General features: G+C 41.5%; 1 long non-coding RNA gene across 3 annotated transcripts in view; it reads right to left on the reverse strand.

Annotated features, from left to right (window-relative positions):
• LOC105856138 (uncharacterized) overlaps positions 1–15,085 on the reverse strand; it is a 90,882-nt gene that overhangs the window by 43,974 nt on the left and 31,823 nt on the right. The window lies entirely within an intron of this gene.

The following is a 15,085-nucleotide window of genomic DNA, read 5'->3' on the forward strand; positions in this document are numbered from 1 at the left end:
ACATACAATCGTATTCTGTTTCTTCTTTTTTAAAAAACCTGTATCAAGAAAGTATTTGCCATCATTCATATAAGTTATACAAAAATCAGCACTTTTAATTTTTAATGTCAGAAATGTACATTTTATAGGATGGGTGATATCTGTATCACTAAACCATTACAATACAGAAAATTATCTACTCCACCCAGTAACAAAGTAAGCCCTTTTGCATTCTTTTATCTTTCCACTTTTCAAATTCCGATGTAAATATTCTAGTGTAGCGTTTATGCAAAGTGCTGAGCTGCACTTAGGAAAGGCATGGTGAAACAAACCAGCATGATTCAACCACATATAAATTTTTCCAGTGAACACCCACACCAAGTGTCTTAGGTTCACATTCTAGGAACTACAGAAAACTTTAGATAGCAAATGCATAATAATTCCCTTTTTGACCACAATAGGGTCTGAGCATATAGGAGGTGTGGATAAGAATAGGTAATGGGTCTAGAGTTTACAAGTAGGCAAAACTTGCCTTTCTTCCTTTATAAACTGTAACTATTTTTTACTTTAATTGTAAAATGAATTCCATTCTTGTATTCTTCATAAATTTCAGTCACCGAAAATATTTCTGCACTTCTCTCTGCTGTGCCCTTTTAAACAATAATTGAAGTACTGTGAAGAAGAAATAATATTTTAATTCAATTTTAAAATATGTTTGGTCCCATCCTATAAAATAAAGATGATGGAGAAGATGAACATCCATGTATCCTAGACAATCTAACATTCTCAATGGTCATGGATACATTCAAAATAAATTTGTTCTAACCATATATGACATCTATAACACAGAAAGACTCCTAAATATATCACAGGCATAGAAGATCAAATTGTAAATGTTCATGGGTAACTTACTTTGGAACCATTCAATTAGAAGAAGATAAAAAGTAGCAATGGGCCCTGGCATGGTGGCTCACAACTGTAATCCTAGCACTCTGGGAGGCTAAGACAGGAGGATCACTTAAAACTGAGAGTTCAAGACCAGCCTTGAAAATATAATGAGAACCTGTCTGTACAAAAAATTTTTTAAAAATTAGTCAGGCATGGTGGAGGGCACCTGTAGTCCTAGCTACTCAAGAGGCCGAGGTGGAGGATCACTTGAGCCCAGGAGTTTGAGGTTGCAGTGAGCTATGATGATGCCACTAAACTCCAGTCCAGTCAACTGAGTGAGACTCTGTCTCAAAAAAAAAAAAAAAAAAAAAGCAGCAATGGGAAGTTAGAATCATTCTAGAATGATTTTAGAATTTTTGAATGAGAATTAGAGAAATCAGAAAAATCACACCATTCAACAATCTCACATTTTGGGTGAGAAGACAAGAACCAGGGAGACAGAAGTGGCTCCCACAGACAGGTCAATGTGGACACAGTTAAATTGGGATCCCCCAGCCGCTGAGGAGTGCACCGTCCCCTCCCTACTCACTATCAGAATCGCGTAAATACAAGTGCCTCCTCTTGGAACTGCATCTTGCACTTATTTAACTCCTCTTAGCATGTAGAACAATTTGAGTGTTCTATGGATCCTTTCTGATGATGCAACAAATTCCAAAACTTTTCTAAGGATCTGCTTAGAAAAAGAAAAACAACAAAGCCTGGATGGGAGTCCACTTAGAAAGGCAGCTCTTGCCTGAGAGTGTCTCTGATCAGAGTATCTTTGTCACAGAGATGTCTGTGAGCAGGAGGGAGCCATGGGCAGAAACTGCCCCTCCCCAAAGTTGAGGGAAGCCCAGCTCTGCCCTCCGCCCCTTCATGGGCCTCTTGGGCCTTTCTCTGGCTCCTGGGCACCCGATGGATTCCCTCTCCAACTTGCCCAACCCCACTGCACCTCCCATGGGCCACGCTCCTCTCAGTGGACTGAGCTCCCTACTCAGCACCAAAGTCTCTGTCCCTGTGCCTCTGTCCCTGTTTTACCCCTAATAAACTAGTGTGGGTTTCCCCTAATAAACTAGTGTGGGTTAACAGACCTTTAAAACATCTATCCAAGGCAAATTTTAATCCATATAAACTTGAATATCCCGAACTGGAGTATGAGGAATGTTAATAACAAATGACAGGAAGGTTAGGCACAGGAATAAAACTTCTTAAACCTTTTTAGGTATTGTTAAAATAATTACCTGGGAGGCCATTAGACTGAGGTGCCCTAGTGCCCTGGTTTCCTATGGAAGCAAACCGAAACCCAACCGGGCATAAATGGTCTTAACCAAAATCATAAACCACCTCTGAACTCTGACTATGGACTTTCCACTTCCTGCACCTCTTTAATCAATCAGGCATTTCCTCCGCCCTGCCCTTGCCCGCTCACGCTTTGTCTCCCTCGTCTTCCTTTGGAGGATAAGCAAATCACTCTGGTTTGCAGCTGCCGGATTCAGGAGTCCTTGTCTGCTCAAATAAATGCATTAAAATATTAATATGCCAAAGTTTACCTTTTAACAGTTCCTACTCTATTTTTATCAGCTTTGTGGAATTAGAGTTTATCTATATATATTTTTTATTATTATTTATTTATTTTGAGACAGAGTCTCACTTTGTTGCTCAGGCTAGAGTGAGTGCCATGGCGTCAGCCTAGCTCACAGCAACCTCAAACTCCTGGGCTTAAGGGATCCTACTGCCTCAGCCTCCTGAGTAGCTGGGACTACAGGCATGCGCCACCATACCCAGCTAATTTTTTGTATATATATTTTTAGTTGGTCAATTAATTTCTTTCTATTTTTAGTAGAGACAGGTCTCACTCAGGCTGGTTTCAAACTCCTGGCCTTAAGCTATCCTCCTGCCTCGGCCTCCCAGAGTGCTAGGATTACAGGCGTGAGCCACCGTGCCTGGCCTAGAGTTTATATTAATGTAAGAGGAATCTGATGACCAGCTTTCTTCTCCAAACAGGTTCGATCTAAGTGGAAGGTCCTCCCAGGCTTTCTGTATCCTGGTGCCCCCACCTCTACTCTTTCTAAGAAAGGCAACATGGGAGAAGCCAAAACACCTGTGCCAGAGTAAACAGAAGAGACAGACGAAAGAGCTCACTACTTAACATTTCAGATATTGAATCTTCCACACATCGCCTCAGAAACTTCGGTGTAATCCAGCACATTCCTTATTGTTTTAAAATTCCCATCCATTTGTCTCCCTCCAGACCTACTGAATCCCATTCTCCAGTGCAGCAGCCTGGGAATGCAACCCCAGCATCTGAGGATTCTCATGCTAGGCAGGTTTTGGAAACACCAGTATACAGGAGGAGCATGAGATGTGGAGAACTGGATGGGCCCCATGGCACCCCTAAGAGTCTGAGGGTACTGGCAGGGTACATTGTCCCTCAGCCAAGGTTTCTCAGCCATGAAGGAGCTCCTTGGCCAGACTTTCTGCCAGCATTGCTGTGAGGACCCACTGAGATCACTTAGGCATTGAACAAAATATCCATTGTCATTTTAGATATTTTGACCCCATAGGAAAATATTGGTATCTGTACCCCTATTGAGAATGTCTTCAGTAACTTTTGGAATTTTAGGAAGGTCTGAACGTTCTGACCTCATCTCATCCTTGAAAATAAGCCTGGGTTAGGGAGCAAGGCCAGACCAGATCACAGAGCAAGTTTCCCGAGATTCATGAGGAGCCACTAATCTCAACAAAACATTCTTCTATCCTCTTTTAAACTCCTTTTTTTGGTTGGGCTTCTGTGAGACTCTACCACAGGCCAAACTTTGTGTACTTTCTGTGTTAGCAGAACAGTTTGAGCCTAAGCAAGGTTCATATAAATCCAGGAACTTATGAAACTTCACACATGTTATTATATAAACCTATGTTTACCTCAATCCTCAAAAGACCATGAACTCTGAGAAAGTAGGAAATCATGTCTGCGTTTTCACTGTGGCTCTGCACCTGCTATCATCCCCCAAATATGGCAAGCACTCAGCAAGCAACTTTTGGATGGATGGATGGATGGATGGATGGATGGATGGATGGATGAATAGATGGGTGGATGCAGGGATGCATGATGCATGAGAAACCGAGACATCTAATAAATAAACATAATCTGGTCACTGTGACTTTGGCATAGCCATGGCAGAGTCACTATGCAGACAGTGTAGTGTCTTACACTCAAAAAGGTATTCCACCAAGCTCCCAAATGGACTCATCCGAGAGCCTTGTGGTAGGCAGTGCTCTCAGGGCATGTATGGGGCCAAAGCCAGAAAAATGTGGGTCACTCAGATGATCCAACTGACAATCTAACTGATGTTAGAACTGACAAACAAGTGAGACTTGTTATTATTTAGCCTGGTACACTTTGGACCTGGTTATATCTTGGTCCAGGAAAAAAAGTTAACGATAACATGAGAAGCAGAAAGAAATACCATGAGATGTGTCAGTGATAGCTTTAGGATATTTGCCCGAGGCAAATTACAAAGGGAAATTAGAAACAGTTTCTGGCACTTTCCATCCATCGTACACCAAAAAGGAGCCAGAGAAGACATCAGCCTTCCACCTTTCCTTGGAGAGAATGAGAGCAAAACCCAGGGCAGAGAATCGCCCTGTTTTGCAGACAGGAATAAAGAACTAGAAGAAACCAGGGAGGTCTTGTGGGTCTGTGGCTGGGCAGAGGCTTTCAGAAGCAGCTGGGTGTGGTGCTGGGAGCGTGGCCTGTCTGGATTCCAGCGCAGCGTTCTTCACCCACTAGACACCATGTTTGGCTGGATTATCTGCCCTCACAGATCTTCATGTCCTCTGAGAGAGCTGGGTTGGCGTGGCTAACCTTCTCACTGGGCTGTTGTAGGCATTAAGTAGGTTACTGCATATAAAGTGACTGGCACATAATAAGGGCTTAATGGGTGTAGTTACTGTCTTAGGGGTTTTATTCATCAGAGAAACACTAATGTGCTAGAAACAACATAGGTTTAGAGCTGACAGGCTTGAGTTTGACACAAAGCTCTGAGATTATAAAGGCTATTTTGTATTTGGAAAGTTAACTTATCCATTTTTTTTTTGAGACAGAGTCTCACTTTGTTGCCCAGGCTAGAGTGAGTGCCGTGGTGTCAGCCTAGCTCACAGCAACCTCAATCTCCTGGGCTCAGCGATCCTACTGCCTCAGCCTCCCGAGTAGCTGGGGCTACAGGCATGCGCCACCATGCCCGGCTAATTTTTTGTATATATATTTTTAGTTGGTCAATTAATTTCTTTCTATTTTTGGTAGAGACGGGGTTTCGCTCAGGCTGGTTTCGAACTCCTGACCTTGAGCAATCCGCCCGCCTCGGCCTCCCAAAGTGCTAGGATTACAGGCGTGAGCCACCACGCCCGGCCTGGAAAGTTAACTTATCCATTTTTAAAATCATAATGCTTAATTCAGAGGGTTTAAATTTGGAATCATGTTCCAAATTTAATTTGGGAAAATAACCCAAGCCACCATCGCACATAATGACAGAAGGCTCAACACTCTCCGCAATGTATTAAATTTGTCTGCAGTTAATAGAAAAGCTTGTGGTTTAAAACAAGATAGAAGTTTCTTAATCCCTAATATTAAATCCAGAGTTCGGTATCTGAGGCTGGTCTACACTTTCTAAACCAACAATTTACTCTTATCTGTTGCAAAAATGAATACTAAGGAAAAGGAGGATGTTGGACAGGCAAAAGTCAGTCTCTGCTACACCTCTCCAAGATTTCTAAGAACTCCAATAGAAGAGGGAAGGAAATAGAGACAGAGGGAGGGGATCTGCTGGAGGTGGCTTTTCACCTCCTGTTCTCGAGTCTTGCAGCTGATCCAATCCCTGGGCGCCTTTGCTTATCTGCCACTTGTCCTACATACTTTGATTCCCATGCCTTGCTCCTAAACCAAACTGGGGACAACAAACCCCCTGCCAGGGAATCACTAATACAAGACTATTATAACAGAGCTTTACTGAAGACAGGGACAAATGTAAGGTACTTGCTTGCATCAAATAATAGAAATAAAATTTAATGTCAGACCTCATTATTTTTCAAGTTCATCAGTCAGTAACTGTCAGGGAATTCCTTACCCAGTCCTCTTGCTCCTGGGCCCCCACTTGATGCTATTTCTCTCACTCTCTCTAGTCTTTCTTTCCCAAGTTCAGGATCCCAAACTTCTCTCTCTCTTGTCATAGTACACTGAGTAATAAGATTTCTATGGCTAATTATATAATAGAAACAAGGCAAATGTTGGCAAATATAAAGGAGAGGGTTCCACAGAATGTGGCCTTCACCCAGAGATATTAAAGGTTATTTAAAATGTCATCTTTTATGATAAACAGACCTACATGTGCATGTTCCTCTACATAGAGAGAGAAGAATCTGCAGCAAATCACAGAGGGTACAGCCAGCTGCCCTGCTTAGACTCTGGCCTGCAGGCTAGACTTTCTCAACTTGCCTCAGCAAAAGAGAGGCTCATGGGAGGAGGCAGGCCAAGGACAGCTGAGCTGGCAATGGCTCCAGGCTGATGCAACTTTGCTTCTCTCTGGGCTGTGTGGTCTCACTTCTAGATGAGCAAGGACTTCATTCTCCTCTTGCTCCTTCCCTAGAGATTTCTTCTGCTTCCTCCTATTTTCTGCCTCCTCAGTACTTTCCCTCTGATGGGCAATTTTTGCCACAAGTTGTATTTCCGCTCCAGTGCCCAAGAGGGAGAATCTGAGTCCCATTTCCCTGAGGTCATCCACTCCCAACCCATCTTATCAGGTCTGTGGCAGCAGGTATGGTAGAGGGAGAAAGGAAAGGAGACACATGGGGGAAAAAATCCCCAAACCTGAACACCAAGGAAGTCAACAACAAAAGAAAAATGGAGGAGCACCAGGAGGGCAGTAGCTGACATGCCCAGAGTACAAAAAGGGGCTTGGGCAAAGTTGGACATGCAAATGGCTCAACCACACCATCACATGGAAGAGGCCACCACATTAGCACAGGGCTTGGCAGAGTTTTGTCCCTGCTCAATATGTAATTGAGTCAATCAATCAATTAATCCTGCTACCCTCCTATCTTGAGGGAGTAGAGAAATTAGCTCCTCCTGTCAATACCAAAATAGTATCTGTTTGATGAATTTATTTCAAGATAAATTAGGAAAGCCACCCACAAACACCTCCATCTCTGACAAATGATACTGCTTTAAAAAAGATCAATAGGATATAAAAGGTTAGGTCTGAAAAATTATCACCTTTCCAACTACCTCATATTTCTATGTTTTTTTGATATTGATCTTGAGGCCTGATCCCCTATTTAATTTTGTATAGATCTAGGGATTGTATAATGTATGGGTAGGCCTAAAGCTCCAAGGTGCTTCCAGAGGGAGAAACATGCCAATGAGACATTGATCCCTGAGACCTGGTCAAAGACTGTTCTCATTTCACAATGAGTCAATAAAATTACATTTTTCCTCTTTGATTTGAGGGATGCCCAAGGTCTTTGCAATATCGAATTACAAGTCTGAATAAGCAGTAAAATACACTCTTGCTGTTCATATAATTGTAAATTTTAACCCAGAAATGGACATCATAGTCTATTCTCAGAGTACCCAAGAGATCAGGTTGGCACTAACATGTCCTGAGTGAGTGGGGTTCCCCCATCTTTCCCTGGAGGGGACCAGAGCACTTCCAGGGAATAAAAGCAGGCCAGTCAGCAAAATTTAAAACCCAGCTTAACCTGGCAGGTGGGGCTGTTGAAGGTCTTAACCACATTTTACTCTTCGCCTCCAGCTAACTTCTTTTTAAAGCTGAATTAGGGAAAGGACTGTGGTCTCCCATGTGTCAGGAGTCCTCTGGTCATGGTGGCTGTAGCTGATATAATCAGAGGTTTCCACGGTTGTGGCTGCTGTAAAATAGCTTGAGGACATTAGGCTGAAATAATGCTTTTAATAATGAGGCCACAGCTGACTCTGTAGACGCAGTGCTAGGTACTGGGAAAGAAAGGAGGAATTAGACACAGTGCCTGCCCTTGAGGTGCTTTTGTGGGGAGACACAAAACAAATTATAAGTCTTGTTCTTGTTTTTATTTTCTCTCTGACCACTGGGCATTGAAACAGTCGGGCACCATGAAGAATTCTAATTCTATGTAACCCTACACGAGTACAAAACTTTTTGGCCTCAAGTCCTGTGTTACTAAAGACTATTTCAAAAGAGAGACTCTGGAATTACAACACACGTTCTCACACATAACTCTGTTCTGTTTTTATTATAAAACACCAGGATGAGGGTGTATGAGGCAACTACCTGGTCTCTCCCTACAGAGAAATGAATATAAGTCTTCTCATGACCTTTTGGGTCTGTTTCTTTTCTTTTTTTTTTTTTTTTGAGACAGAGTCTCGCTTTGTTGCCCAGGCTAGAGTGAGTGCCGTGGCCTCAGCCTAGCTCACAGCAACCTCAAACTCCTGGCTCAAGCAATCCTCTGGCCTCAGCCTCCCAAGTAGCTGGGACTACAGGCATTCGCCACCATGCCCAGCTAATTTTTTGTATATATTAGTTGGCCAATTAATTTCTTTCTATTTATAGTAGAGACGGGGTCTCGCTCTTGCTCAGGCTGGTTTCGAACTCCTGACCTTGAGCAATCTGCCCGCCTCGGCCTCCCAGAGAGCTAGGATTACAGACGTGAGCCACCGCGCCCAGCTGGGTCTGTTTCTTAATGCACAATTTCATCATTTCTATCAATAAACATCTACCTTAGGTGCTAGTAAGGATATAACGGTGAGAAATTTCTAGATTCTGCCTTTAAGGAGCTCAAACTTTAGACCCTGGCCTGGCATGGTGGCTCACGCCTGTAATCCTAGCACTCTGAGAGGCCAAGGCAGGCAGATTGCTCGAGGTCAGGAGTTCAAAACTAGCCTGAGCAAGAGCAAGACCCTATTTCTACTCTAAATAGAAAGAAATTAATTGGCCAACTAATATATAGAGAAAAAATCAGCCAGGCATGGTGGTGCATGCCTGTAGTCCCAGCTACTCAGAGGCTGAGGCAGGAGGATCGCTTGAGCCTAGGAGATTGAGGTTGCTGTGAGCTAGGCTGACACCACGGCACTCAACTCTAGCCTGGGCAACAAAGTTAGACTCTGTCTCAAAAAAAAAAAAAAAAAAAAAAAACTTTAGACCCAGAAAGAGCAAACTAATACTGCTTGAAATAATATCATGGCTAAGGAGACCAAGCTGAACTCCACTTTGGGGAGAAGTCCATAAAGATTCCTTATTGGACCTTGGCCTGGAAGGCATAATTCCACCTAGCTGTCCAGTTTAGAGCAATGGTTTCCAATGAGTGGCCTGTAGGTTGCGGGGAAGGGGAGGTGGAGCTCAGGCAGCGATGGGAGGGATGGGGAGCGGCTATATATACAGACTAGGCTTCATGCTACTGGATTGTTTGCAACTATTTTCTTGAGGATTTTTACATCTATATTAATAAGGTATATTAGTCTATAGTTTTCTTTGCTTGTGATATATTTCTCTGGCTTTGTTATTAGGGTAATGCTGGCCTCATAAAATGAATTAGAAAGTATTCTCTCTTATTCTAATTTCTGGGAGAGTTTGAGAAGAATTGGTGTTTATTCTGAAATATTTGGTAGAATTCACTAGTGAAGCCATCTGAACCTCAGCTTTTTCTTTGTTGGAAGTTGTTTCATTACTTGCTTATTCCTTTACTTAATTCAGATTGTTCAGATTTTCTATTTCTTCATGAGTCAGTTTTAGTAGCATGTGTGTCTGTAGGAATTTGACCATTTCATCTAGGTTATGCAACTTGTTGGTATAAAATTGTTCATACTTTTCCCTTATAATCCTTTTATTTCTGAGAAGTCAGGAGTAATGAAAGAGGTGATCTCTTTCATTTTCTTTTCAGACCTGACAGTTGGGTACAAAAAAATTGTACATTTTTAATATTAACATGTAGCAATTCTGGAAATAAGATTCTCTCCTCTCCCCAAAGATTGTTATTGTTGCTGATTGTTGTACTAGTTGTTGTTTGGTTAGTGACTTTTCTGAACTAATTCTGTAAAGTCTGTATTGTGTGTGGCCCCTGAAATCTCTCTTCCATTAGATTAGTGGCCATTTAATAATTGGACAGAGATTTCCTTAAAAACCTAGAACTAAATAGTATCCCAGTCTTTACAGAGGGACTCTATGAATATGTAACAGAGGCAATGGCCTGAGGGGAAAAAAAGGCAACAATATTTTCTGTCTCTTTAAAACCTCACTCTTTGGGGAATTAAACCTGCATTCCTGTCTCAGCCCAGTGGTTAGGAGGGGCAGAGGAGTGTCCTTTGTTCTTTGTGCTACAGGAGATGGCTCAGCAGAATCACCAGGATGGAGGCCTAGGTGGGTAGAGGTCTGGGTGGGCCTCCCAGGAGGTCAAAGGTCACAGGGGTCATCTTTGGAGAAGAGACCATCAGAATCATCAACTGTAGTTAGACAGCCTGAAGCTGAATGGCCTCCCTTTAAAAGCTCTGTATTTCTGCTTAATATTAGGACGATGGCATTTTTTAGATAGGAGTCCCCATCCTCCTAATTTACCAGCAAATTAATACACTCCTCTTTCCTTCTCCTCAAACCACTTGTCCACATTCTTTTGATGCAGCCTCGGGAACAAGTGCCAAGCTTTTGGTCAATATATCTTGGGACACACCTTCAATACTCAGCCAGGCAGTTTACGACTTTCCCTTAGCTTTGTGCAAAGCCTCAAGGTCAGCCAGAGATGAGAGCTTAGGACATTTTCAGATCCTTTCTGAGTATGTGCACAGCTCTTAGTATGTGCATGACCTTCTAAATCCCCAGGAAAATATGTCTCATGTACATCTCATTCCCCAGCCTTTCCTTTCTATCTTTCTTTTTGATTAGTCCAATGTTTGCTGCAACTGTTATCCATTGCCTCGGGCAGCAGTGACTAAAACATTTGCTTGTAAATTGTTTGGCAAATGCCAAACTTTAGCAACTTTAGCATTGGGCCAGTTCTTAGTCAGGTGAGATACAGACAAGGCTTTTCAAAACAAGAACAAACCTTTCTGAAAGAGGTGCATTCTGCTCCTTTTAGTACTGAGAATCTGGACTGTTATATTCAAAGCCATCACTGATCTGAAGAGTGGAAGATGGGACCAGCATAAGTTAAAACATCACAAAATTTGTTGTTCTTACTGAGATTTAGACAGTTTTCTTGAACAGGCACTCCTCTGGTTGCTGCAAGTCTTTGGTTGGTTTCCAGAGCTCCAAAAAGTTGATTCTGATGGGGTTTCAGGGTTTTGTTTTGTTTTTAATCAGTTTTTTATTGTTTTTATAAAGAGTTTAAATTTTGGAGTTCCATAATCCACCATTTTTGCTAATGTCAGATTTTTAAGCTTCCTTAATAATAGCACTTCTGGCATATACTTTGGTGTCTTCAGTACTACTACTGTTTGTAATTTGATAAGAATATTAATATTATTAAGCCACTGGTTAATACAATTAGACCATTAAAAAATGAGAACCTGAAGGTGGTATCTTAGGGAGAATTTTAAGACTGAAGTAAGAGGCTGGGTATGGTGGCTCATGCCTATAACCCCAACATTTTGGGAGGCTGAGACAGGAGGATCACTTAGGGCCAGCAGTTCAAGACAAGCCTGGGCAACATAGCAAGACCTCATCTCTACAAAAAAATAAGCCAGTGTACTGGCATGTACCTGTAGTCCCAGCTACTTGGGAGGCTGAGGCAGGAGAATCACTTGAGATTAGGAGTTCAAGGTTACAGTGAGCTATGATCACACCACTGCACTCCATCCAGAGTGACAGAGCAAGACCCTGTCTCTTAAAAATAATAATAAGACTGAAGTCATAAGCATCAGAAAGCTTCACTTTACAGTTTCTTGTAATCTAGGGTAGGCAGACTGTGATCATGGGCTCCTAATTAGGCACAATTGGATCTGTGTTGAGCTGATCTGCTCTGTACTTAAGGGAAAATTTTTTTCTTACTAAGCCAAGTAACATTATAAAAAAATAAGCATCACACATTTTTGGACTTGCCCAATGTCTGTTACTTATTAAGCTTGATAGCATTTATGTCAGTCTTGTTTTTCAGTGAATTCCTAGGTCACTAGCTTAGAAATGACCCCAAGGTCTCTGGTTCCTACTACATTGCCAACTACCTCCCTCAAAACCAATTCTGGAGAAAATCCAAGTGAAAGGGCTTATGGATTTCAGGAACAAACAATAAAGTCCTGGGAAACCCTGGGGAGACCCTCAGGCAACTTAAACCAAGGTGAGTGTTGGGAAATGTAAAAGCAAAGGATGTTGAGTAGCAAAAACTAATACCTAGACAATGAGAGAAAAGTAAAAATGGAAAGAAGGAATTGTTCAATGAAGTAGTGGAGATAGATATGCCAAAACTAAAGAAAAAGACATCATATTGAAAGGGCTCACAGAGTGATGGACAGGATATAGATAGGAAAATCCACATGGAGAAAACCACATATATTTAAGAACAAAGCCAAACAAAGCCAAACAAAGCCAAATTCTAAATGCAGTAATTATGTTAAAGCACTATAGAAAAAGAACAGTATCGACTAGAACCGTTCCCGAATTAATTTATAAATTCAGTACAACCCCAGTCAAGCTTAAGAAATCTTAATCTAAGATGTACAAGAAGGAATAAAAGGCTCACAAACAACAAAGCCAGCCTGAAAAAGCAGCAGCTATAGAAGGGCACCTGCTCTGCCAGACAGCAGGACAGCCGCAGAGCAGGAACGATGGTAGCGGGCGACACTGTCAGCAGAGCAGATACACAGTCTGATGGAACAGACCAGGAAGCCCAGAGACTGGCAGCTGAATATATGGAAACTTAGTATATTATAAAGGAGACATTCCAAATCAACAGGGAAATCACTGATGGCTGATAGATGAAATTAGGGGAAATGGCTTAATATATGGAAAAAATAAAACTGAATTGCTGTGTAACAATTTATATTCTGTGTGAATACCTTAATGTCATTAAAAAAGAAATAAAAAATAAAGTAAAAAATATAAAAAAACAATTTATACAAAGGTGGACTCTAGGTATAGACTAAATACAAAAGGTAAAAGTATAAGGATAAGAGTACATTTCATTCACAAAGATGATAACCTATCTTTGTTACCTAATGACCAAAGGGATTTTTTTAAACAAAAAATCAAAAACATAAATTTAATGAATTCACTTTTAATGAATTCAAAAATCGATATTAAAAATTTCTGTTCAAGGCTGGGCACAGGGGCTCATGCATGTAATCCTAGCACTCTGGGGGCCAAAGGCAGGAGGATCGCTCAAAGGTCAGGAGTTGGAAACCAGCCTGAGCAAGAGCAAGACCCTGTCTCTACTAAAAATAGAAAGAAATTAATTGGACAACTAAAAATATACAGAAAAAATTAGCCAGCCATGGTGGCACATCCCTGTAGTCCCAGCTACTCAGGAGGCTGAGGCAGAAGGATGGCTTGAGCCCAGAAGTTTGAGGTTACTGTGAGCTAGGCTGATGCCTCGGCACTCTAGCCCTGTCTCAAAAAAAAAAAAAAAAAAAAAAATTCTGTTCAATACAGAGCATCATGAAAAATTTTAACAGAAAGAGGACAGAATGAAAAAAAGTTATTTGTAATGTCCCAAACCAAAAAGGGACAATATTCAGAATGCACAAGAAATTCTCCAATCAATATGAAAAAGATAATAACTCAAACAGAGAAATGGGCAATGCAGACCCAGAGGAGGGCAATTTTCAGAGAAGAAAATCCAAAGAACGAACAAGTATTTGAAGAGATACTCAAAATCATTACTAAGTAAGAGTAAATGCAAATGAAAACAATGAGCTATTACTTTGCATCTCTTTAACAAGCAAAAGTTAGGAAGTTGATAATATACTGCTGGTGAAGTGCAGACAATTGCAACTATTCAGAAGAGCAATCTGGCAATGTTTAGTCAAAATAAGTAAACAAACATTCTTAGACCCAGAAATTCCACCTCTAAGTATATGGCATATATCCCCCAAATAAATACTTAAGCAGTTACATTAGGGGACATGTACAAGAATATTCGAGTTCATGTTCCTTGCAGCCTTATTTGTGCTGATTGGGAGTTGAAGGTTCCCTAGATGCCCACTGCTAGCAGAGTAAATAGGTTAAAAATGTAGTTGATACACATCTTGGGATATTATTTAATAGAAAGTAATTAATAGGCCAGGCATGGTGGCTCACGCCTATAATCCTAGCACTCTAGGAGGCCTAGGCAGGTGGATTGCTCAAGGTCAGGAGCTCGAAACCAGCCTGAGCAAGAGGGAGACCCCGTCTCTACTAAAAATAGAAAGAAATTAATTGGGCAACTAAAAATATATAGAAAAAATTAGCCAGGCACGGTGGCACATGCCTGTAGTCCCAGCTACTCAGGAGGCTGAGGGAGAAGGATTGCTTAAGCCCAGGAGTTTGAGGTTGCTCTGAGCTAGGCTGACGCCACGGCACTCTAGCCCAGGCAACAAAGTAAGACTCTATCTCAAAAAAAAGAAAGGTAATTAATAGAAAGCAATAGATTTACAGATAGTGGCATGAAAACATCTTTAAAATATTGTGTTTAAAGGGAAAAAAGTAAGTGAATAAATGAGATATATAACCCAATATAATTTATATAAATTTAAAAATACATGCACTCAGAATAAAAATATTCATTTTACAAGAACACATAAACCAAAAGATACATGTTAAATGTCATGGATTTAGGCCGGTTGAGGTGGCTCATGCCTATAATCCTAGCTCTCTGGGAGGTGGGCAGATTGCTCAAGGTCAGGAGTTCAAAACCAGCCTGAGCAAGAGCAAGACCCTGTCTCTACTATAAATAGAAAGAAATTAATTGGACAACTAATATATATAGAAAAAATTAGCTGGGCATGGTGGCGCATGCCTGTAGTCCCAGCTACTCGGGAGGCTGAGGCAGCAGGATTGCTTGAGCCCAGGAGTTTGAGGTTGCTGTGAGCTAGGATGACGCCACGGCACTCACTCTAGCCTGGGAAACAAAGTGAGACTCTGTCTCAAAATAAATAAATAAATGTCATGGATTCTATGGGAGGAGGGGAATGGGAGTGGGGTATAAGGACAGAAAGCTAGAGAGGGGGCCG

Source organism: Microcebus murinus, chromosome 3 (assembly GCF_040939455.1).
Source record: "Microcebus murinus isolate Inina chromosome 3, M.murinus_Inina_mat1.0, whole genome shotgun sequence".
Taxonomy (NCBI): domain Eukaryota; kingdom Metazoa; phylum Chordata; class Mammalia; order Primates; family Cheirogaleidae; genus Microcebus; species Microcebus murinus.